We start from the raw sequence: 25,025 nt of genomic DNA, 5'->3' as shown, positions 1-25,025 counted from the left end.
AGAATGCACACTATTCAATTCACCTTTGGATTTTCATTTTCTAAAGGACTGTTGCGAGCGCCTGGAAGGGCAATAGCCACATTTCAGTCTCTTCCTGAAAATCAAGGGGACATTAATCCCTCAGCAGGGCCCTGTGTCCCTGCGTGGGACTCATGATGTGAGTGGGGAACAAAGTCCTGACACACAGGTTCAGATAGAGTGAGTTAACACAGCTTTATTTGGGAACCAGTGTCCCTCCAGAGGCCAACGCTCTGGTAAGCACAGAAGGTTATACTGAATAGAATAGAATTTAATAACGAACCAAGTCCCAGAGTCAATCAAGGTGGAGAAAGTCCCTGGTCCGGGAGAGGTGACTGGGTCCACGATGCGTCTGAGGCAAGCTGTTCTTGCAAGGAAGAACTTTGGAGGGTCCCAAAATATCGTGGCTTGCACCTCGCAGGGGACTCTTGGATCGCTCAAACGAATGTCCCGGAGGATCGTTCTGGAGTGTCTCACTCAGAGCCTCGCAGAAAGTCTTAGTCAGAGTGCCCAATTGGACTACTCATGGCATTGCTCTGGAGTTCTACTTTTATCATCTTTTCCTTGGACTTGTTTACTTCTTAGGTGATAACCAGAAGTTGTTTGCCAGGAGTCGTTTTGGTGAACGTGTTTACCATTCAATTTTGTTATGCTCAGTTTCACACATAAACATAAACATGTTTACTTTCACTTTACTCTTATCAGTCTCATATGTGTGGCCATACTCCTGTCACTACTAGTAGAAAACTTGTTTTGCAAACCTCAATCCAACATATATAATACATTTCATATGCTCTATACAAGGACAAAACCCCAACATGGAAAATTTTCTGGCACTCTCTTATCCACCCAGTGAGTGCAACATTCTTAATAAATACTGATGGTATTTGAACCTGTGATTGTAAACAAGAAAAAGCACACTGTAAAAACAGTAAGTCACATTGTAATTATTTTCTGTAATTTTTTATGCTGAACTTTTTTCTGTAAGAGTTTGAGGCAACAATGTCTCACTAAAAAAATATAAACTTGAGGTCCAAGATGGTGGCAGCACAGAAGGATGCTGAACTCACATCTTCCCGTGAGCAAATTCAAATATGCACGTATATAGAGAACAATTCCTCCTGCAAGACAACTGAGGGCTGAATGAACAGCTCCTGAACAACAAGCAAGAGATAGAGACCGAATAGAGAAGGCTTGGAAACCACGGGAGTCCTCCGGGAGCTGAGGGAATTCTCTGGGCCAGAGGAGCCTGTGGGTGCCATCGCTTACGTGCCCCTCAACTTCTATAGGGCAGGTAGGAGCTCTATTTGTGTGCTTTGGCCTGCCTGCTGGATCACCGCAGCACACTCCTAGCTACATTGCCTGGAGTATATGAATAAAATCAAAAGAAATATGTTAAAACTGTACATAAAGAGTTTAGTTAATTTTCGAAAAAAAATCCAGAAGACTTCTGTGAGGGAAAAAAAGAGTGTTACTCATATATGGATTGCAAACCAGGGAATGTAGCCCTCAGCATAAACCAAACGTATGCTCCACCACAGGGGAGTTAGGGCAGGGTTTTTAAAGGAAAAACTGCAAGAAGCTGACTTTTAAGGGGAGTGGTTGGCAAGGGAAGAGAAATCATAAGTATACTTTATATATTTTCTGATTGGTTGGGGCAATGGGCTTTTTAAGTCTCAGTTAAACTACCAGAGCAGTATCAAGAGATTGTATACAAGATGTGACAAACATCTTGGTTCCTGTAAGGCTTGGAAAAAAACAAGATACGGTCAAGGTTCCAGCTCCCTTAGATCTTGCAAAAACAAGTTTTTGTGATAAAATAAACAATACAGAGAACACCATTTGTCATGTAGGCAAAATTAGAGTCCAAATCGCAAAAAAGTCTGAATATTTTGCCCCCAAATTATAATATAATGATGTTAAAGTTCACAGAGATATAAAACATGCAAGGCTATTCCTCTGGCATGACAGCTCCAGCTCCATTTCTATTATTGTTTACAAAGTGATGCTTTTAAAATATGTTCAAAGGGAGGGACACTGCAGAGGGTTCTACTGCCTTTATTTTATTTGTCAAGGAATGGATAATTAGAAGATACAATTTTTTAGAAGAAACCTTTAATACTGAGGATAGATCATAGACCATTAGATCTGGAAATTAGTCCAATCCTCTCAAACGACAGGTAAGAAAATTGGACTTTAGGAGGTGAAGTGGCAACTCTCACTTTGTGTGGCAATTTGATGGACACCAGATTTGGACACCAGATAGTTGTGTTACTCAGTAGTTATTCCCTCTGCTTCTTCCACAAACATATATTTTACATTTCATTTTAGATAAAAAAGAATAATTTAAAACTTAATCAGAGTGAAATAGTATTTGTTATTACCATTACATGAAACAAAATAAATACATGAAAAACTCTACTTTCTAAAAGGACATAATAAGTAGCTATATGTTTGTGTTATTAGATCAGGGTTTCTCAAGCTGAACACTATTGACATTTTGAGCTGCATAATTCTAGGTTGAGAGTGCCTGTGCTGTGCATTTTTAGTATGATAGTAGCTTCGCTCTACACACACCGTGCCAGTAATGCTCCTTTCTCCCAGTTGTAACAAATTAAAATATCCCCAGACATTGCCTAATGTCCCCTGGAAGGTGGGGAGATTGCCCCTAGTCTAGAACCATTGGATTAGCAGACATATTCTATAGCTTAATCTTTTGAAAATTAATTGTAAATCTTTCTGTTCCAAAGAAATTTTATTTTTTCAACACACGTACTCAGCAAAGAATTCAAACATTGACATATATGAAATGAAGTTTCCATGAATTCCTTTTTAAATAGACCCTTCCATTTCAAAGCTATCAACAGGGTGGATTCTTCGGTGGCTTTCACCTTACGAAGATCTGCTAATGAGGACAAATTTTGGGCAGGCCCACGAAGGAGATTCTATTGTGAGTCGTTAACATTTGCTCTGACCCCTCAATCAAATTATAAAGACACTACGCAATATGTTAACTATGGAATTTAAAGAAGAAAACTGAGTAAACATACAACCTATAAGTAACCGTCTGATACTTATCTAACAGCAATATTAAGACAAGAATATCAGATGTTAGTGAAAAAAAAAATTCTTGAAAACTCACGTTGTTTGAGAGTGAAGCAGATTTGAAAAAAAGTTTGTTTAAATCATTAATAGATTAAAAATTCAAATATGTCTGTAAGAATTTTATTCCTATCATTACTGTTATTATTTAGTCGTGTTGCTATTTCATGTTCAGATGGGAAAAACAACACACAATAAATGTGTGCTGGATTAATGTCTCAGCTTTTTATTTTATAGAATCCCTGAACAGTCTAATTTAAAAGAATTTGTTTAATAAAATATCTTTAGACAAGTCAATATTCTATAACTTAACTCCTGTATCTTAATCAGACACGTACGCCTTGATCATGAGCTGTTTGGAATCTCTAAGTAGTTTTATGGTTAGAACATGGAGAACAACAAAGGGAGAGATGAGACTAATGAGGTAATAAGAAAAATATAGTCCATGTCGTACAGGCATTGCATACCTTTGAAGTTTGCAATTTATTCTAAATTCAATAGAAAGTTAATAAGCTGGAGAGAGAGAGAGGACAGAGAGAGAGAGGGAGAGAGACAGAAAGAGAAGAGAGAGACGTGGGGCATGTTCAGATTCTGACTTTATATATGTAGTAGGGAGAAAGTAAGTCTTCTAAATTAAGAATTAGGGTGTATATGTGTAAATAGGGAGAAGTGAGCAGGCCAGGCACACCATCCTCACTCTACAGCAGTTCCATTTTTATGCATTTTTTAAAATATTGGGCTTCTGTATATAGTTCTGTTTAAGGAACGTTTCTATTTTTGAAGAAATCTTTGAAAAACAGTGCTCCATAGCATATATTTTAGTGATAAATTATATAATTGAAAATACGAAATTGTTTATATTAGGATTTTCCAGGTAAAATTTCATATTGCCTGTGAAGTGGTTCAATAACTATTCTAGACCCTCAATATTTCTCCAATTTCTAAATTATTATGATGCAATCTCTTTGGATTTAGTACCTCTTTAATGTCTATTTTCTCCTTTGTCTAATCTTGCCTCTCCAAAGAGTTTGCAATCTCCTTGAAACCAGCAGCTATAGAACTTCTGACTTTTGTTTAAACACATAATAGAAGCTTAAATGCCTGTTGGTCAATTAAGTTAAAAATTGGGCCAGGTGCATGCTGAGTAATCAAATAATACCTACTCAATAAATCGGTGATAAATTACCACATACATGCAAATAAAAAAGACAGGCTATCCATGTCTACTGTGGACTGTAAACTCTTGGGTTGATTTTTACCTTTATCCACAAAGCAGATTTTGTTTCTCATATTTCAGCATATGTTTATTTTTCTTGTAGGAATTATTACAGCTAATGTTGACAAAGTCTCAATCTAACCAATATTTTCTATTTATCATGTAACTAATTTATCCTCATCCCACTCACAAAATACTCTTTTAAAAATGAATTGTAGAAACAATAATTTAACAGCCTTCTTAAATTATAATTAGAGCAGGTGATAATTAAGTAGAATGAGTTATATCATTCAGGAATCAAGATTAAAAAGCTTGAGGATTTCATTGGGATATACGATTGGTTATTCAGAAATATACATAATAAGAAGAGCTACTTGACTCTCATTGCATCTACAATTCTCATATATAATGAATGGAATTTCTTGGCCAAATACCATTATATACTATATCCAAATTTTCCTCATCTTCAATATTGTTAATTATTAGACATATAGAAGTAACATCTTGGGTTTTGGGATAGTCTTAGGCTACATCTGCACATGCAAACTAATATGAAAAAAATAGGCAATCAGCAAGAAAATTTGTTTTAAATGAATATTCTTGCCTGATCTGTCCAGATAATGAAAAGGAGAATAGATTCTACTATATGAATGATCCTAAAAACTGCCTCCAATTACCCATGCACTGCATTTTTTTTTTTTTTTACTTTATTGGGGTGACAATTGTCAGTAAAATTACATAGATTTCAGGTGTACAATTCTGTAGTACATCATCGATAAATCCCATTGTGTGTTCACCACCCGGAGTCAGTTCTCCTTCCATCACCATATATTTGATCCCCCTTACCCTCATCTCCCACCCCCACCCCTCCTTACCCTCTGGTAACCACTAAACTATTGTCTGTGACTATGAGTTTTTGTTTCTCATTTGTTTATCTTGTTCTTTTGTTGTTTTTGGTTTATATACTACATATCAGTGAAATCATAAGGTTCTCTGCTTTTCCTGTCTGACTTATTTCGCTTAGCATTATACTCTCAAGATCCATCCATGTTGTCAAAAATGTTCCTATATCATCTTTTCTTACCGCTGAATAATATTCCATTGTGTATATATACCACAACTTCTTTATCTATTCATCTATCGAAGGACATTTTGGTGGTTTCCATGTCTTGGCCACCGTAAACAAAGCTGCAATGAACATTGGAGCACGCGTGTCTTTATGTGTAGATGTTTTCAGATTTTTTGGGTAGATACACAGCAGAGGGATTGCTGGGTCATATGGTAATTCTATTCGTAATTTTTTGAGGAACCTCCACACTGTCTTCCATAACGGCTGAACCAGTCTGCATTCCCATCAACAGTGTTTGAGGGGTCCTTTTTCTCCACAGCCTCTCCAACACTTGTTACTATTTGTCTTGTTGATGATAGCCATTCTGACTGGTGATATCTTATTGTGGTTTTTATTTGCATTTCTCTGATGATTAGTGATGTTGAGCATTTTTTTCATATGTCTATTTGACATTTGTATATCCTCTTTGGAGAAATGTCTCTCCGGTCCTCTGCCCATTTTACAATTGGGCTGTTTGTTTTTTTGTTGTTGAGTTTCATGAGTTCCCTGTATATTTTGGATATTAGCCCTGTATTGGAGGCACTGTTTTCAAAAATCTTCTCCCATTCAGTTGGTTGCCTCTTTATTTTGTCGATGGATTCTTTTACTGCCATACACTGCATTTTAGGCAGAGCGTGTACCTACATGGGATATACCAACAGGTTGCAGTATACCACCAGCTTCTTTAGCTTTGCTCTGGAGTATGTATTTAGTCCACTCAAAATGAGTTACAGGTTTGTAAATATTGGACAATCATTAATTGAAATATTAGATTTATACTGAGCAGAAATCCCATAATCATAGGACATATTGTGCCTAATGTTATGTGTCTCCTTTATGTAAAATTTTATCTTAATAATTTCTTATAACAGGCTCCAAAAAGAGATATCCCTGTCATTTCCCACCAATCCTTATTCATTCTCTATTCTCTCTGTTTAATTTTTTTTTAAATTTGCATTTCAGTCTAGTAATGTCACACTGACATCTCATGGGGAATTCTTCATAATGAACATTTACTCACTGTAGACAGATGCCTGTTTACTTATCTCCTTTAGACACACAGAGCATCACCACTATCATTTTCTAAGTTTTACAGCCTTTGCATATTTAATTTGTATCTTCTTTGAATGCAAATTATGTTGTGTTTAGTCTTAAAACAGCAGCATTAGTAAACTGAACTCTCATTTATGTGTGCAGTGGGTGAGTTAGGTGCCTCATAAAAATTCTAACAGATGCCTTGCTTTAATATTTCTAATCATCGAGTTTGTGCCCCAAGGATTTTTTTTTTGTTTTGTTTTATATTCATCAAGTTTTTGCCTTGTTACAACAAAATGCTTTCTTAAATTCTCTGAAGACATTGAAAGTCTTTTTTTTTATTTATTCCTGAGCCTATAGTCATTGTTCTTATTTTAAATGTGCCCTTGCTTTTCTTCTGTCCTCTTTGATCTCTTTCCCTCATTCATCAGTCAAGTCCCCATAGATTTAGGCTATGTTGATGATTTGCTAGAGCTGGCAAACTAGTGGGTTTCTCCTCATCTCCTAAATCTGGAGATGTACTGTGGTTTTTAGTGTAACAAGATCAGTCAGATTCATCCCATAAGAGTTTCCTGATTGTTTACAAGATGAAGAAATCATTTGAAAAGTCACAGGATCACAACAACCCATTCTTTGTCAGAGGGTAATATCAGAAAGTGATGCTAACTTTACTTGTTGTTCCAAAGCTTAATAATAAAAAGGCAAGAATAAAGCTGTTTTCAATTCTACTCATCTAAAACAGCTGACAGGTCACATCAGAAACATGGCGGTGTGAGTGGTCCCCCTTGATCTCTCTTCTTGAAGTTACAACAAGTTGCACAGCTATAATTCAAAACAGGATTCCCTGTGCAACACACAAATACATCTGAGATATCTGAGCATTGAAACATCTGAAGGTTGGCAAGTGGGGCAAACAAGGGAGATGGGAAGGGAGACATGAAGAGATGGGGGCTATGGGATGCAGCTCAAAACTCACTGACTGTAGTCCTGGGAGAGGGGAGGATGGAAACTATAGATGCACTCTCTGTGGCCCCAGCAATCCTGCTTGAGTGATCAGCATGTAATACAGTTGAATGCAGTGATCAGGTACACCAGCAGGCAAACACTTAAGTACAGAAATGTGACAACTGTGGTCTAACACAGATTGGAGTAGCAGATTGGATCAATCACCACCATGTAGAAAACAAAGCCACGGAGCCTGGCCACCTCCTTTCCATGCTCCCAGACTTTGCCACCCCCATACTCTCCCAGTGTTAGTAGCTGGCCTCAGAAAAAAAGGTTTCAGTGTCGGATTAAAGACCAGAATATCTATAGCCCTTGGAACTGAAGAGATAGTTTCTGAGTGGCAGACACACACTGCGGCTAATTCCAGTGACTAGGGAAAAGGGCGAGATAGCTGAGGTCTGGCAGTGACCATTACTTAAAGGAGAACAAAGACAGAAACACAACAGAAGTCTCTCTCAGGCCGTCCCAACCCTGCTTTTCACAGCTGATCCTAGTGGGGGCACCAAGGGCTGCTGAGGTCCATAACTCTGTATCTGGCTGCAGGGGCAGCACTGGGGTTTCAAGGGCTCAAACCCTATTGCCCACCACATCTTCCCACAAGGGTGGTGCCCTGAGACCCACATGACCTGGTCAAGGAGGAGATGCCCACTTCCCCAGGAAATCTTCTACTGGGAGAAGCCAAAATAGGGCAAGAGAAAATAAAATGCTCCAGTGCTACCTGGTAGAAAACAAAAGAAAGACCTCTTCAGATAAACCTGCTGCATAATTCACTCCTGTAGACACCCAGGAAGAGACACCCATTAATTATGATGAATAACCAAGGTAACAAGGCAGCTCAGAAAGAAAATGACAAGTCTCCAGAAAATGAACTCAAAGACATGGAAATACGTGACTTAAAGGACAGAGAATTCAGGATTGCATTTCTGAAAAAACTCAATGAAATGCAAGAAAACACAGACAGGCAGTTTAATGAACTCAGAAACACAATCAAAGAACAAAATGACATTTTACCAGAGGTTGAAATTTAAAAAAAAAGAACCAAATAGAATTTCTGGAGATTTCGAACTCAATAAAAGAAATGAAGAATGAAATAGCCAGCTTAGGTAATACAGCTGACCAGATGGAAGAAAGAATCAGTGACATCGAAGATTGAAATCTGGAAATGACACAGATGGAAGAAGAGAGGGGCTTGAGACTTAAAAGAAATGAAAGAACTTCACAAGAACTTTCTGACTCCATCACATAGAGCAATATAGGAATAATGAGCATACCAGTAGGAGAAGAAAGGGAGAAGAGAACAGAGTATATTCAAACAAATAGTCAACAAGAACTTCCCAAACTTGTGGAAAGAACCAGATCCTCAAATCCAAGAAACAAATAGAACACCTAATTACCTCAATCCCAACAGGTCTTCTCCAAGGCCCATTGTACTGAAGCTCTCAAAAATGAACGACAAAGAAAGAATCCCAAAGGCACCCAGGGAAAAGAACACAGTAACCTACAAAGGAAAGCCCATTAGAATATCATCAGATTTTTCAGCAGAAACTCTACAAACCAGGAGGGCGTGCAATCAAATATTCAAACTGTTGAAAGACAGAAATTATGGGCCAAGAAGAATATATCCAGCAAAGATATCCTTTAGATATGAAGGAGGAATAAAGACCTTTCCAGACATGTAGAAGCTAATGGAATTTTCTAACACTACAAGAAATACTGAAGGAAGTTATTTGACCTGAAACAAAAAAAGAAAAGAATACAAAACCGTGAGTAGTATTAGGAACAGACAGAAGCAGGAAATGGCAACCCCTACAACAAATAAGACACTATACACTTAAACATAACATACAGAATAAAGGAAACAAACAAATGAAAAAAGCACTTACAAAAAAAAGAGATTAAAAAGACAACTTGCTACTGCAGCACAGAAATCAACTCACAACATAAATGGGGATAATTTGTGACAATGAAAACATAAAAGGGGAGAGAATAAAGGTCTGAAACAGCACAAAGGAATGGAGAAAGGAAGCATGCTGAAAAAAAGAATACTCTAAATATGAACCTTTTTTAACATAATTTTAATGGTAAGCACTCAAAATAAATCCAGAACTGAAATATATAAGATAAAAAAGAAGAAACAGAGGGAAAATCATATAATACCACCACCACACTGAAATAATAGACAACAAAAAGGCAAAGAAACAATGGAGACACAATCCTACCAGAAAACCAAAGATAGAATGATAGGAAATCCTCATATATCAATAATCACCCTAAATGTAAATGGATTGAACTTATCAATAAAAAGGCACAGAGTAGCAGATTGGATCAAAAAACTAAACCCAACCATATGCTGCCTCCATGAGACACATCTCAGCTACCAGGACAAATATAGACTCAAAGTGGAAGGGTGGAAATTGACACTCCAAGCAATTGGTATTCAGAGAAAATCAGGTGTAGCCATACCGATATCAGATGAAACAGACTTCAGGATAAAAAAGGTAACAAGAGACAAAGATGGACATTTCATAATGATAAAAGGGACTATACAACAAGAAGATGTAACACTCATCGATATTTATGCCCCCAATCAGGGAGCACAGAAACATATAAGCAACTGTTAACAGAACTAAAGGGAGGAATTGACAAAAACACAATTATAGTAGAGGACCTAAATACATCATTGACAGCTATGGATAGATCATTCAAACAGAAAATAAATAAAGAAATGTCAGCCCTAAATGACACATTAGATGAAATGGACATAAATGATATTTATAGAGCACATCCTAGAACATCAGAGTATACATTTTTTTCTAGTGTACATGAAACATTCTTAAGGATAAACCATATATTGGGACATAAAACTAGCCTCAGCAAATTTAAGAAGATTGAAATCATCTCAAGCATATTCTCTGACCACAAGGCTTTGAAATTGGATATCAACTGCAAAAAGAAAGCAGGAAACCCCATAAATATGTGGAGAATAAATAACATACTTTTAAAAAACGACTAGGTCAAAGAAGAAATAAGAGGAGAGATCAAAAGATACACAGAAACACATGAGAATGAAAGTACATCCTACTGAAACCTTTGGGATGCCGCAAAAGCAGTGTTAAGAGGGAAATTTATATCATTACAGGCCTATGTCAAGAAAGATGAAAAATCCCAGATAAATAACCTCATGTTAAACCTTAAAGAACTAGAACAAGAAGAACACATGAAACCTAGAGTCAGCAGAAGGCAGGAAATAATAAAAATCAGAGCAGAACTAAATGAAATAGAGAACAGAAAGACAAGAGAAAAAATTAATGTGACAAAGAGCTTGTTCTTTGAAATCTTTAATAAAATTGACAAACCCTTGGCTAGACTCACTAAGATAAAAAGAGAAAAGACACAAATAAACAAAATCAGAAATGAAAGAAGGGAATTTACCACAGATGCCACAAAAATACAAAAGATCATCCAAGAATACTAGGAAGGACTATATTCCACCAAATAAAAAAACTTACAAGAAGTGGACATGCTGTTAGAAACATTTAGCCTTCTTAGGCTGAGTAACGAAGAGCTGAAAAATCTAAATAGAATGATTAACAGTAAGGAAATTGAATCTGTCATCTGAAACCTTCCCAAAAGCAACAGTCCAGTACTAGATGGCTTCATTAGTGAAGCCAAACATTCAAACAGGATCTAATATCTGTCCTACTCAAACTCTTCCAAGAAATTGAAGAAGAGACAATACTCCATAAATCATTTTTTGAGACCAACGTTACCCTGATAAAAAACCTGGTAAGGATAACACAAAAAATAGAAAATTACAGATCAATATTACTAATAAATAGAGATGCAAAAATCCTAAACAAAATTCTAGCAAATCAGGTGAAATAATGCATTAAAAACATTACACATCTCAACCAAGTGGGGTTCATCCCAGGGGCACAAGGATAGTTCAATACATGCAAATCGATCAATGTGATACACCACATAAACAAATAAAGGACAAAAATCATATGATTATATCAATAGATGCAGAAAAAGCATTTGAAAAGATACTACATCAACTCATGATTAAAACACTTAATATAATGGTATAGGAGGAAAATACCTTAATATAATAAAGTCCATATATGACAAATCCTCAGCTAATATCGTAATTAATGGTGAAAAACTGGCGCTGTTTGCTCTACGATTAGGAACATGACAGGGCTGTCCCCTATCAGCTCTGCTTTTCAACATAGTATTGCAAGTCCTAGCCAGAGCAATCAGGCAAGAGAAAGGAATAAAAGGCATCCAAATTGGGAAAGAAGTTGAATTGTCACTTTTTGCAGATGACATGATGCTATGTATAGTAGAAAACCCCAAAGAATCCACCAAAAAGCTATTAGAAACAATCAACGAATACAGTAAAGTTGCTGGCTGCAAAATCAACGTACAAAAGTCCATTGCATTCCTACATACTAACAATGAAATCTCAGAAAAAGAAATAAAATAAAAATAAACCAATTCCTTTAGCAATTGCAACAAAAAGAACAAAATATGTAGGAATAAACTTAACCAAGGATGTGAAAGACCTACACTCTGAAAACTATAAGACATTTTTAAAAGAAATTGAAGAAGACACAAAGAAATGATAGACATTCTGTGTTCATGGATTGGAAGAACCAACATAGTTAAAATGGCCACATTACCCAAAGCAATATATAGATTTAATGCAATCCCCATCAAAATCCCAATGGCTTTTTTTAAAGAAATAGAAAAAAAAATCATCACATATTTATGGAACTACGAAAGACCCCAAATAGCCAAAGCAATCCTAAGAAAAAAGAACAATGCTGGAGATGTCACACTCCTTGACTTCAGCTTGTACTACATGGCAACAGTAATCAGAACACTATGATATCAGCAGCAAAACAAACACACAGACCAATGGAATGCAATTGAGAACCCAGAAACAAACCCACATAAATATGGACAGATAATTTTCGACAAAGAAGCCAAAAACATACAATGGAGGAAAGACAGCCTCTTCAATAAATGGTGCTGGAAGGGAGAATTGGAAAGCCACGTGCAAAAGAATGAAACTAGACTGCTATCTGTCACCGTGTACCAAAATTAACTCAAAATGGATCAAAGACCTAAACATAAGACCTCAGAGAAGAAACTGCATAAAAGAAAACACAGGTACTAAACTTATAGATGGACCTTGGGTTCAAAGAGCATTTTATGAATTTGGCTTCAAAGACAAGGGAAGTAAAAGCTAAAATAAATGAATGGGACTATATCAAACTAAAATCTTCTGCACAGCAAAAGAAACCATCGACAAAATAAAGAGGCAACCAACCAAATGGGAGAAGATTTTTGCAAACAACGCCTCCGATAAGGGGCTCATATCCAAAGTATGTAAGGACTCATGTAATTCAACAACCAAAAAAACCAAACAATCCAATTCAAAAATGGGTAAAGAAACTGAAGACACATTTCTCCAAGGAGGACATACAAATGGCCAACAGACATATGAAAAAATGCTCAACATCACTAATCATCAGAGAAACGCAAATCAAAATCACAATGAGATACCACCTCACACCAGTTAGAATGGCTGTCATCAACAAGACAAATAGTAACAAGTGCTGGAGAGGCTGTGGAGAAAAGGAACCCTCATACACTGTTGGTGGGAATGCAGACTGATGCATCTGCTATGGAAGGCAGTGTGGAGGTTCCTGAAAAAATTAAGAATAGAATTACCATATGACCCAGCAATCCCTCTGCTGGGTATCTACCCAAAAAATCTGAAAACATTAATCCATAAAGATGTATGTGCTCTGACGTTCATTGCAGCTTTACTTACAGTGTCCAAGACATGGAAACAATCAAAGTGTCCTTTGATAGATGATTGGATACAGGAGATGTGGAATATATACACAATGGAATACTATTCCGCCATAACAAAAGATGAAATAATGCCATTCGCAATAACATGGATAGATCTTGTGATTATTATGCTAAGCGAAATAAGTCAGTCAAAAAAAGTAGAGAACCATATGATTTCACTGATATGTTGTATACAAAACTGAAAACAACAAAGGTAGAAGACAAACAAATGAAGAAACAAAAACTCACAGACACAGACAATAGTTTAGTGGTTACCAGAGTGTAAGGAGGGTAGGGGGTGGTAGATGAAGGTAAAAGGGATCAAATATATGTTGATGGAAAGAGAACTGACTCTGGATGGAGAACACATAATTTGATATATAGATGATGTATTACAGAATTATACACTTGAAACCTATGTAAATTTATTAACAATTGTCACCCCAATAAACATTAATTTTTTAAAAAAAAGAATCTAGGTACCAACCATACATGTTTCATAAAAATTAATTCAAACAGATCATGTATTTAAATTTAAAATGCAAAACTATAAAACTCCTAGAAAATAACAGAAGAAAACTAGTTGACCTTCGGTTAGATGATGACTTTTTAGACAGAGCACCAAAGACACAATCCATGAAAGAAAGAATTCATAAGCGGGGCTTAGTTGAAATTAAAAACTCCTGCTCTGTGAAAGACACTGTCAAGAGAATACAAAAAGAAAAACCAGAGACTTGGATAAAATGTTTTCAAAGACATATCTGATAAAGAACTGTAACCCAAAAAATACAAAATTATTAAAACTCAAAAACACATAAAGAAAAAACACGCAAACAATGAGTCAGACCTTAACAGCTGCCTCACCCAAGATGATATACAGATGGCAACTAAGAATATGAAAAATGCTATACATTATGTGTCATCGGGGAAAGTAGAAATTAAAACAATGAGATTCCACTACATCCCTATTACAATGGCCAAAATCCAGAACACTGGCAACACCCAATTATGGCAAGAATGTGGAGAAATAGAAACTCTCATTCATTGCTCCTAAAAATGCAAAAATGGAACAGCACTTTGAAAGACATTTCTTCGTTTCTAACAAAATTAAACATTCTCTACCTATAAGATTCAGCAGTTTCACTTCTTGGCATTTACCCAAAGTAATTGAAAACTTATGTACACAAAAATGTGTACACTGCTATTCATAACAACTTTATACGTCATTGCCAAAATGTGGAAGCAACCAAGATATCCTTTGGTAAATGAACAGATAAATAAACTATGGTACATCCAAACAATAAAATGTTTTTCAGTGCTAAAAATAAATGAGCCATAAAGTCATGAAATGACATGGAAAAAACGAAGGCATATTATTAAATGAAAGACATCAATCTGAAAAGGCTACATACAGTATGATTCTAACTTTATAACACTGGGAATGGCCAAACTATGGAGAATAAAAATATCAGTGATTTTTGGGGGTTAGATAAGAGAAAGGGATAAATAGACAGAGAAAACAGGAATTTTAGGGCAGTCAAACTACTTTGTATAATACTCTAATGTTGGATACATCACAAGAATTCAATATTTATATATTGCAAAATGAGCATCGCAAGAAGTCTAGTTATCATCCATCACCACACAAAGCTACAAATTTGTTTACATTTGTCTAAACCCATAGAATGTACAACACGAAGAGTAAACCCTAATTCAAACTATGGACTCTGAATGATAATGTGTTAATGGAGATCCATTAATTGTAATAAATGTACCACTCTGATGTGGGTTGTTGATAATGGAGGAGGCTATGCATGTGTGAAGGCAGGGGATATATGGAGATCTCTGTACCATTTACTCAATTTTGCCTAAGAATTCAATTGTTAGATTGTAAACTATTACATTGCCAGATGTTTTTCCAAATGGCTGTACAAGCTTTCGTTCACACTAGCAATGTATGAGGGTAACTCTCACCTCACATTCTCACCAGAATTTGGTTATTGGCTAATTTTTTTTGTTAAGCCTTTTTAATAGGAATATAGTGGTATGCAATTTTTGGTTTTAATTTGTTTTGATAACAAATTATAATGTTTAGCACATTTTTATATGCTGGTTTGCAATCTGTATATCTTGTTTGGTAATTGTCTAAAATTGTACATTTTTAATAGCTTGTCCCTAATTTTTGAATTGTGACAGTTTTTTTGTATATTTAAGATACAAGTACTTTATCAGATATATCATTTGCAAATAATTTATGACATTTTACAGATTGTCTTTTCCTTCCCTTCACCATGTTTTCAGTAGAGGAAAAGTCTTAAATTTTGAGGAAGTCCAGTTAAGGTTTTTTTTTTGTTTTTTTTTTTTTTTTTTTATAGATTCTGCTTTTGGTGTCATATTCAAATAATTATTTGTATAACTCAAAAATCAAAATGAGTTGCTACTATTTTTTCTAAAATGTTAATAGTTTTATGTGTTATATTGAGGCTTTTATATTGAGTTAATTTTTTAAAGTTATGATATATAGTTCATAGTACATTGTTTTTGCATATGGTTTTCCAATTGTTCCATCATAATTTGTTGAAAGACTATACTTTTTTATTAAATTGATTTTCTACTTTTGCGAAAAATCAATTAACCATATTTCATCAGATCTGTATCTGAGAACTCTATTTTACTTCATTCATCTATGTATCTATCTTTTCAGTAATTGACATATAACATTATTTTCAAGTACACAACATAATGATTCAATATTTATATATTGCAAAATGAGCATCACAAGAAGGCTAGTTATCATACATCACCATACAAAGCTACAAATTTGTTTTCTTGTGATGAGAACTTCGATTCACTCTCTCAGAAACTTTCAAATACGTAACACAGTATTATTAGCTAGTCAACATGTTGTACAGTGCATCCTTATTACTTATTTTTTTCTGTAAGTGGAAATTTGCAACTTTTGACCCCTTTCACACATTTTGTTCACCACCCATCCTCCACCTCTGTCATTCACCAATCTGCTCTCTGTATCTATAAGCTTGTATTTTAAAAACAAATTTAATTCCACATATAAGTAAAATATACAATATTTGTCTTTGACTTATTTCAGTTAGCATTAGCAAAGACAGTATTGCAAGGAAAAATTGATGGAAACAGGAAAAGACGAAGACAAAATATGAGATGGACTGATTTCATAAAAGAAGTCATAAACATGAGTCTACAGGAGCCACATAGGGCTGTTGAGAAAAGGACATTGTGGACATACTTCATTCTTAAGTTGCCAATACTCTGCTGAGTCAGAGCCAACTCAACAGGATTCCCTCCAAGTTTACCAATGTTGTTATAAATGGCAGAATGTCATTTTATGACTAAAAATATATTATTGCATATGTATCCCACACTTTCTCTATCCATTCATGTACTGATGGACATCTATTAGGCTGCTTCCCTATATTAGCTATCATAAATAATGCTGCAATGGACATGGGGTGCCTGTATTGTTTTGAGTTAGTGTTTTTGTTTTCTTCAAAAAAATACTCAGAAGTAGAAGTGCCGGATCATATGGTAGTTCTATTTTTTTAATTTTTGAGGAAACTCCATACTGTTTACCATAGTGGCTGGAGCAATTTACACTCTCACTAACAGTGCACGTTTCCCTTTCCTCCACAACATCACCAACACATGTTATTACTTGTCTTTTTGATAATAGCCATTCTCACAGGTGTGAAGTGATATCTCTTTGTGGTTTTGATGTGCATTTCCCTGATGATTAGTTATGTTTAGCACATTTTCATGTATCTGTTGGCCATCTCTGAATGTCTTCCTTGGAGAAATGTCTAGTAAGGTCCTCTGCCCAGTTTTAAATCGGACTTTTTAAAATGTTGAGTTGTAAAAGTTTTTTAAAAATATATTTTGAATATTAACCCCTTATCAGATATATCATTGACAAATATCTTCTCTCATTCACTAGGGTGTGTTTTCATCTTGTTGATGGTTTCCATTGCCATGCAAAAGCTTTTTAATTTGACGTAGACTCATTTGTTCAGTTTTATTTTGTTGTCTTTGCCCTAGGAGACATAGCCAAAAAAAAAAAAAAGAAAGAAAGAAAAAAATTACTAAGACGAGTGTCAAAGTGTTTACTGCCTATATTTTCTTTTTCTAGGAGTTTTAGGATTTCAGGTCTTACATTTAATTATTTAATCTACTTTGAGTTTGTTTTTTATATAATGTAAGAAAGTTGTCCAAGAGAATAGTATATGTATTCAACTTCTTGCAGATATTTTTATTTCTCACTGAACATTCATTGCTCTCCACATTACTAAGATCCCTATGAGGAGAGTTCATGTAATTAATTCTGCTCTCTGGGTGGTGAACAGAAGTGATATGTGATACCTCTGGGCTGAAGCATTGAAGAGCTTATGCATGAGTCTCCTGATTTCTATTCCCTAATGACAATGGAGGCCACATTTATGTCACAAAATGTCACAAAATGGAACCACAAAATAAAAGTAGAAAAGTACTCCGTCAATTCATGAAGGTCATCTTTCTGGAAAATTCCCAGTCAGGCATTGAGCTTTAATTAAAGTAAAATATAAACTTTTCTGTGTTTACTTTGGATTTTGAGGTTTTGGGTTATTTTTGTTGTAAGCACAGCATAGCTTAACTTACATTTACTATACAATTTGTTTTTCTAGTTCAAAGTTATTTAACTTCATTCTGATGATTGCATATATTACTGATTACTCTGTTAATATTATCTAACCTTGATTAATTGGGCGCATATAATGTTTAAGAAGTTTTTAAGTTCAGTTATATATTTCTTAGTTTCTCTTAGAAATATATACCCATTCTGTACTCGCAAATATATCCCTTGTATAGTCTCCATAGCATTTCACTGTAATATGTTTAATTGAAAAAAATATTTAATACAACAATTATAGGAGACACTTTTAATATTTTCAAATGCTTTTGCCCCTTCTCTAGCAAAAGCAATGTAGAATATTATAAAATAATTAAATTTTACAATAGCATATTTCTATGAACTTATTCGATGTATCTTAATGTCTCAAAGTTCCAATTAGCTGCTTGGGTAATTAAATTCTAAAGACTAAAATTTGCCATCTGCTAGAAATAGAAACTAAATTAGATCAGATAGAAATTGTACATTTTCTAATAATACTGTGTCATAAAAATTCCCCAGAGTATTTATTTTATTTTGTTGTATCCCCTCTTTCCTAATGCGATAGTCTGCTTTGTCTTTGAATAATCAGCATAGCATTTTTAAAAAACCATTAAAATTTGTATTATATCCCTTTTCTAATGGGACAGTAATATTCCATTAAAGCATTTTAAGGTTGATTTTTGATTCTTGTACTACTGAATTAACATTAGCAAAGCCCAAATAAGAAAAATTAAATATGTGAATGGAGTGGTTTTCAGTTAATTCTTATGGCAGCTATTCCAGGAAGAGGATTCCACACTTATAATGGATATTGTATTGAGATTTGACAATATGAATTTATTAGTTTTATTACATGGAACATTTGAGGGAAGAAAAATCATTTATTCCTAGAACAACTACATCTGAAAAAATAGAAATAAATGGTTTATACTTTGAAGTTTGTGGAGTGGTGTCAGAAAACATTTTATCAAAGCTGTCACTATTTTGAAATAATCAAATTAGCTGACTTTTCGTCAAAAAAGAACAAAAAACTAGAAATGAGCAAAAGTGTACAATTTCTTCTCTCAACTTCAGCTTTAAACTCCAGGTAATTAACTTATCTGAATCCTGAATGTTTATATAAAATCAAAGCAACAATGATACTGAACAAAAATGTTATAAATTACAGATAAACTCAATTAATTTACAAATAAATTCAATCATAAATTGTCATGTATTTATTTAACATTTTTATTTTAAGCATCAATAAAAACATGACTGTACATCTGTGTACAAATAAAGGTCAAATGCCATAAATTGGCATTCAGGATCTTCCCTGATTTGATTGAACCCATTTTCCTTTTTTCTTTCCACTTTATCAATTCATTTACTGATTCATTTCACAAATCTTTGTTAAGTACCTATATTCTAAATTCAATTTTTCCTACTGGACCATATAATGATGAAATTATGATGATGATAATGATAATGATGATGACTCAATGACTGCAAATCTTTTATATAACAAAAGTATATATCAAGCATAGTTTTTGATGAGTCACATACATTAACTCAATTGATCCTTGTACCACACCTATGAAAGTTAGTGTTGTTATCCTTATTTTATAGATAAGAAACCTAAATCATGAAAAGATTCATTGCTCAAGAGCACATAGCAAATAAAGTATGGGGCTGGAACTCCTGATCCATAGCTTTGTAGGAGGTGGCAGCCAGGTATGGCAATGATGTCACTGTTGGAAACCCAGGGAAGGATTCATTAAACTGAATATACAATGAAAGCTGGCAGATAAGATTCAGCCAGTTGGTCTGAAATGGAAAACCCATGCAATGTTGACTGCATTGAGGAGGACAGTCAGAGTTTGCTGCTCATCAGAAAAAGAAATTATTCCATGTTCACACTCATATTGGTATCTCAGTTCTGGCTTACTGCCGATGCTAGACTGTTACGTACTTTTATGCACTAGAAGCCTTTGAATTCACTTCTTCCAGTGTCTCATTTTGTATTTCTAATTAGAAGCAAAACCCAGATACTAACACAATATGGCTGGAATCCACCAGGTGTCAGGCTGCTTATTGCTGGTTATGATGATGTGGGCCCTCATGTTTTCCAAACCTGTCTCTCTGCTAACTATTTTTAGCTATATCCACTAGAACTTGTTCTCAATCAGCCTGTACTTATGTGGAGAGATATATGTCTGAGATTATGGAGTAAAATTTGAATGAACTGGTTAAACACGGTCTGTGCACATTAAGAGACACTTCATGAAGAACAAGACCTAACTACAAAGAATGTTTCTATTGGAATTATTGGTAAAGACTTGGAGTTTATGATTTATGATGATGATAATGTTTCCCCCATTTACGGAAAAATCTTAAAGACCACAGAGAATGGAACAGCCTATTCAACTTGCTAAGGAAACTGCAGAAAAGGCTGATAAATCAGTGGAACATTAAGTGATAAGGCCATTTACGTATGTGCATATTATCAAAGTAATAATGCAGAAACACATACTGATGACAATAATTTATGCTTTGAAACAAAAGATGTAAAGTGGTGAAATGGTATTTTTAAGAAGTAGTCAAGATGCAAATTTCTTTCAAGCAATCTCACTGCCCTTTAATGGGGTACATTTTTCTTTGAGAGGGTCTATATAATAATTTTCTAGAATGTATAGGTATCTGTTACTAATGTTTTGATATGAAGAACATAGTGTCCTTGTATTTTAAAATCAGGATCAACTGTAAAATAAAACTGTTTCATCTAAAAAAAGAAGTGTAGGACTGGGATTTAACTCAGAATGTCTAAGTTTAGAGATGCGGTTAAATATTATGCTTTACTTTTTCCCATATCATTTCCATTATTAGAATAACCATTAAGTCTATCCACACATACTTTGTTTTTCTCTCTCATTACTCTAATTCAGTCCATTTTCATTCTTCACCTTACATTTTCCTGGTTACTCTCCAATCAAAATTAATAACTTCTTTCTTTGTGTTTCCATGATATGTTTTGAGATATTATTATAACATTTATTCCATATTGTCATCTGTTGTTTATTGTTTATAAACTGGTTCTTTTCACCACATAATAAAAATGAGAAAAAAATCTATTTTTGATCAATAATTATATTCCCCCATTGTTCTTAACATAGTGACTTGTACTTAACATTTTCTTAGTAAATGAACTCATTAAGTCTTCTTTGAAGAATATCATAAAAAACTTCACAGATATATTACCTGTTCAATACAGAGAACTTGAGAAACGTTTTCAATACATTTCATTGCACTAATTTTTACTCTTTCTTATTCTGTATGGTTGTAATGCCAATTTACTTAGCCAATATATTTTATATTACTCAAATCACTGAAGTTGACCTTCGGATTTGAAGGCTACTGAAAAGTACTACCCATCTATTTACTTAGGCCTTTGAGAAATCTTAAGAGTGAGTTGTCATAATGAAATGTGGAGTTTCATTTCCAATCACTGTTCTATAACTGCCAAGGGATAAAGAACTAAGGGCATACCTACACAGAAGAAAAGAAAAAAGTAGAAATGAGAGCTTTCAATTTTCTAGGACTCAAGATTATCCCAAGCCAAACAAACAAAGGTACTATCCTTTCCAATGAATAGAAAATTATGTATCTGATATTCCTGGCTGTAAAAATGTATATCAGCAGGTGACACAAACTGTTTCACTTTCATGAAAAGATGACATAAGATAACATGTTTAGTTTGAAATTAGTAAACTTCTGATGGTTAAGTAGTCATTCTTTCACTCACTGATTCAAAGAAAACCATGCATTGAGAACCTAATACTAGTGATACAAAGGCTTTATGAAATCACATTCTATTTGGGGAAATAGACTCTTTAAAAACCATCATAATATGTTCTGATAAAAATGATAATTGAAAACATTTTTAAAATGCTATGATTACATAGATGAGGGATCTATAAATTTATCTTGAGTGGGTTAAAGGAGGCTTGATAGAGGTGTTATTTAAGGTAAATCCTAAAAGACTCCTAAAGATATTGGGGAAGAGCAGGACACAAAGGAGAATCACTAGGAAGGAGAATAAATTACTAGGACAAAACCGGCCATTATAATGGAACCTGAGGTGGTCCTCTCTGCCAAACATGCATGTGTTTGTTGGGAAAGCAGTGTGAGGTGAGAATGATAATTCTAAAAATGTTAAATTCAGGTTGCAGAAAAAATTGCAAGACATGTTAAGGAATTTAGACTTTGTAGTTTGGCATTAGGAATCCAGTGAAGTGTTTCAAGCAGAGAAATGACTGCATCATCTGTACAAAGTGTGAGAGGAGACAGGAGAGTGGAAACTAATTTGGAAGCTAGAGCAATGGTACTGTTAAGGAAAGAGAAAGGTCTTAACTAATTATTTGACAGTGGCAATGGAAAATAATAAACTCCAGTTTTGATACCTATTACAGAGATAGAATGATTTAAAAGTCAATCCACTTTTTATTATTAAATTTATTGGGGTGACATTGGTTAGTAAAATTATACAGGTTTCAAGTGTACATTTCTATAACACATCATTTATATATTGGATTGTGTGTTCACCATCCAGAGTCAGCTCTCCTTCCATCACTATATATTTGATCCCCTTTTCCCTCTTCTACCTTCCCTCTTTCCCCCTTATCCTCTGGTAACCATTAAAGTGTTGTCTATGTCCATGGATTTTTGTTTCTTTGTTTGTCTTGTTCATTTGTTGCTTTCAGTTTTATAGCCCATATATTCCGTCTTTCCCCGAAAATAAGACCTAGCTGGACAATCAGCTCTAATGCGTCTTTTGGAGCAAAAATTAATATAAGACCCGGTCTTATTTTACTATAAGACCGGGTCTTATATAGTATAATGTAATAATATAATATAATATAAATAATATAATACCAGGTCTAATATTAATTTTTGTTCCAAAAGATCCATTACAGCTGATTGTCCAGCTAGGTCTTATTTTTGGGGAAACTTGGTAGGGAAGTCATATGATTCTTGACTTTTTCTGTCTGACTTATTTTGCTTAGCATGATAATCTCAAGGTCTATTCTTTAGATAGCAAATAATAAGGAGAAGTTAAACATGGAAATTCTTATCATCATTCCTCAAAATGTAGTCCAACAAACATCAGCATCACAATCAGCTTGGGAAGTTGAGAAAAATGCTCATTCCTAGACTCCACAATAGATATACTGTAGTATAACCTGTTTTTTAGGAGGATGGAGCGGAGTTTAAGTGAGCAATAAGACTTTAGAGCTTCTATCTTTTGTGACCTGGAAAATGGCAGGGTATAACAGCAACTGCAGGAAATAAGACAGTGTTGCTTTAGTATAAATTATGATAAAGTCATTTGGGGACAAGTTGAATCTGAGTACCTATCATTTATTGTGATGGAGATATTTAGTAGGAAATAGAGATTTAGAACTCAGAAAAGAGCCTGGTGCTATAAATGACAATGTGAATGTCATAAAAAATTAAATGATAGTTAAATAAATATAAGATAATATGATTGCCCAAAAGTCTATGCAGAGTCAGGGTCCCCAAGTCAAGTTACATGAAATAATTGAGCAACGCAGAAGGACTATAGGATGAATGAAAGAAGATGAAAACCACGGTCTAAATGGAGAGTACATGCTCTGCTTGAAAGACATTTAAATCCTTCTTGTTTAATATTGCAAATGCTGAACTAAATATTTCTGGGGCCAGAGTCAGCCCAGGTGTTATCAATTTATAAATGATAAGGAAGAGTATTAAAGAGAGCAAGGGGAAAAATGTGGTGCAGATCAACACTGAATTTGATGACAAGAAAGGTAAATCCACAACATAAACTGAGGAGTGAAGGTCAAAGAGGCAAAAAAACTAGAAAGTAAATTATATCTGTCATGCAGTCTGTCATGCGGGGTCTCTCATCCCACTCCCCACATAAGAACGCAGGATATAGCGAGGCCAGAAAGGAACACCCACAGAGCCATAGGTAGGGGAGTCATACCACTATAGTCTGTTGGCAGCTGGGTGAGACACACGCAGCAGGATCCACATGATCCGCAGTCTGCCATTCACTTTTTTCTGCCTGAGAGCCAACCAACCAATCAACGCAGTCCCGGCAGTTACATCAGTAGCCTATTGGCCAACCAGCTACAGCTGACGGCCAACCAAGCACAGTTGATGGCCATTCACCACCCAAGCCAGCATGCCCCCCACGCTAGGCCGAGAGCCTGGAAACCACTCTGTGGGACTCTGTCCCCACAATATCATGGAAACTTAAGGAAAAAAAAAAACAAAAAACACATGAGAGAGTGAGTGATTAAGAATGTTGAATCCTATAGATAGATTAAGTAGAATGAAGCTGTAAACAGGCCTGTGATTTTATTTTCTGAGGATAAAGGAATAGGACCACTACAATTTGGGGTAAGACAAAATCACTGATATTTGTTATGTTTTTATTTCCTTGTAATTATACATTGATTTCAAGTATTGTTAAAATGTTTAAAATTTTTTTTTAGACTTTAGTAGTTTATGTATTATCAACTGTGGCCATAAGAAAAAAGGAAAAAAAAAGTTGTCCTTCCATAGAGTATGTAAGGATTTTAATAAAATTAAAACAAATGTGATCCTTTAAATACGTACCAAGCCACTATTTCAAATTTGAAGCTACCAGGAGTAACTTCCTATATTATTTAGGTCTACCAACTAATCACTGATGGGGCAGAAAAGGGTTAATAAAAGTGAGCCTGAAAGGGGACTGCCCAGGCCTGCATCCCCTCCCCAGGAACTGCCCAGGCTCATCCCCTAGAAATAAATCTAAAATGTCCAAACACTCCTAAAAAGAGGAGATAAGGCCCAACTGGTATTAACTGGTTTCTCATACATGTGCAAATTGTTAAAATCTGTCCATTAGTTGAACTCTAGCCTCATTATAATACAATTAAAATAAACTGTTCATTAAGGCTTGCCACCCCACCCCCCGTGGGTTTTTC

At 34.9% G+C, this 25,025-nt stretch overlaps 1 pseudogene; it reads left to right on the top strand.

The window, feature by feature from the left end:
- The first annotated feature begins 364 nt into the window (after window positions 1–364).
- Window positions 365–20,487, top strand: LOC117013233 (proteasome subunit alpha type-1-like; annotated as a pseudogene).
- Window positions 20,488–25,025: the final 4,538 nt, after the last annotated feature.

The sequence above is a fragment of the Rhinolophus ferrumequinum genome, chromosome X, assembly GCF_004115265.2.
Source record: "Rhinolophus ferrumequinum isolate MPI-CBG mRhiFer1 chromosome X, mRhiFer1_v1.p, whole genome shotgun sequence".
Taxonomy (NCBI): Eukaryota; Metazoa; Chordata; class Mammalia; order Chiroptera; family Rhinolophidae; genus Rhinolophus; species Rhinolophus ferrumequinum.
Note: the sequence above shows the minus strand (reverse complement) of the source record. Positions and strands in the feature narration are given on the sequence as shown.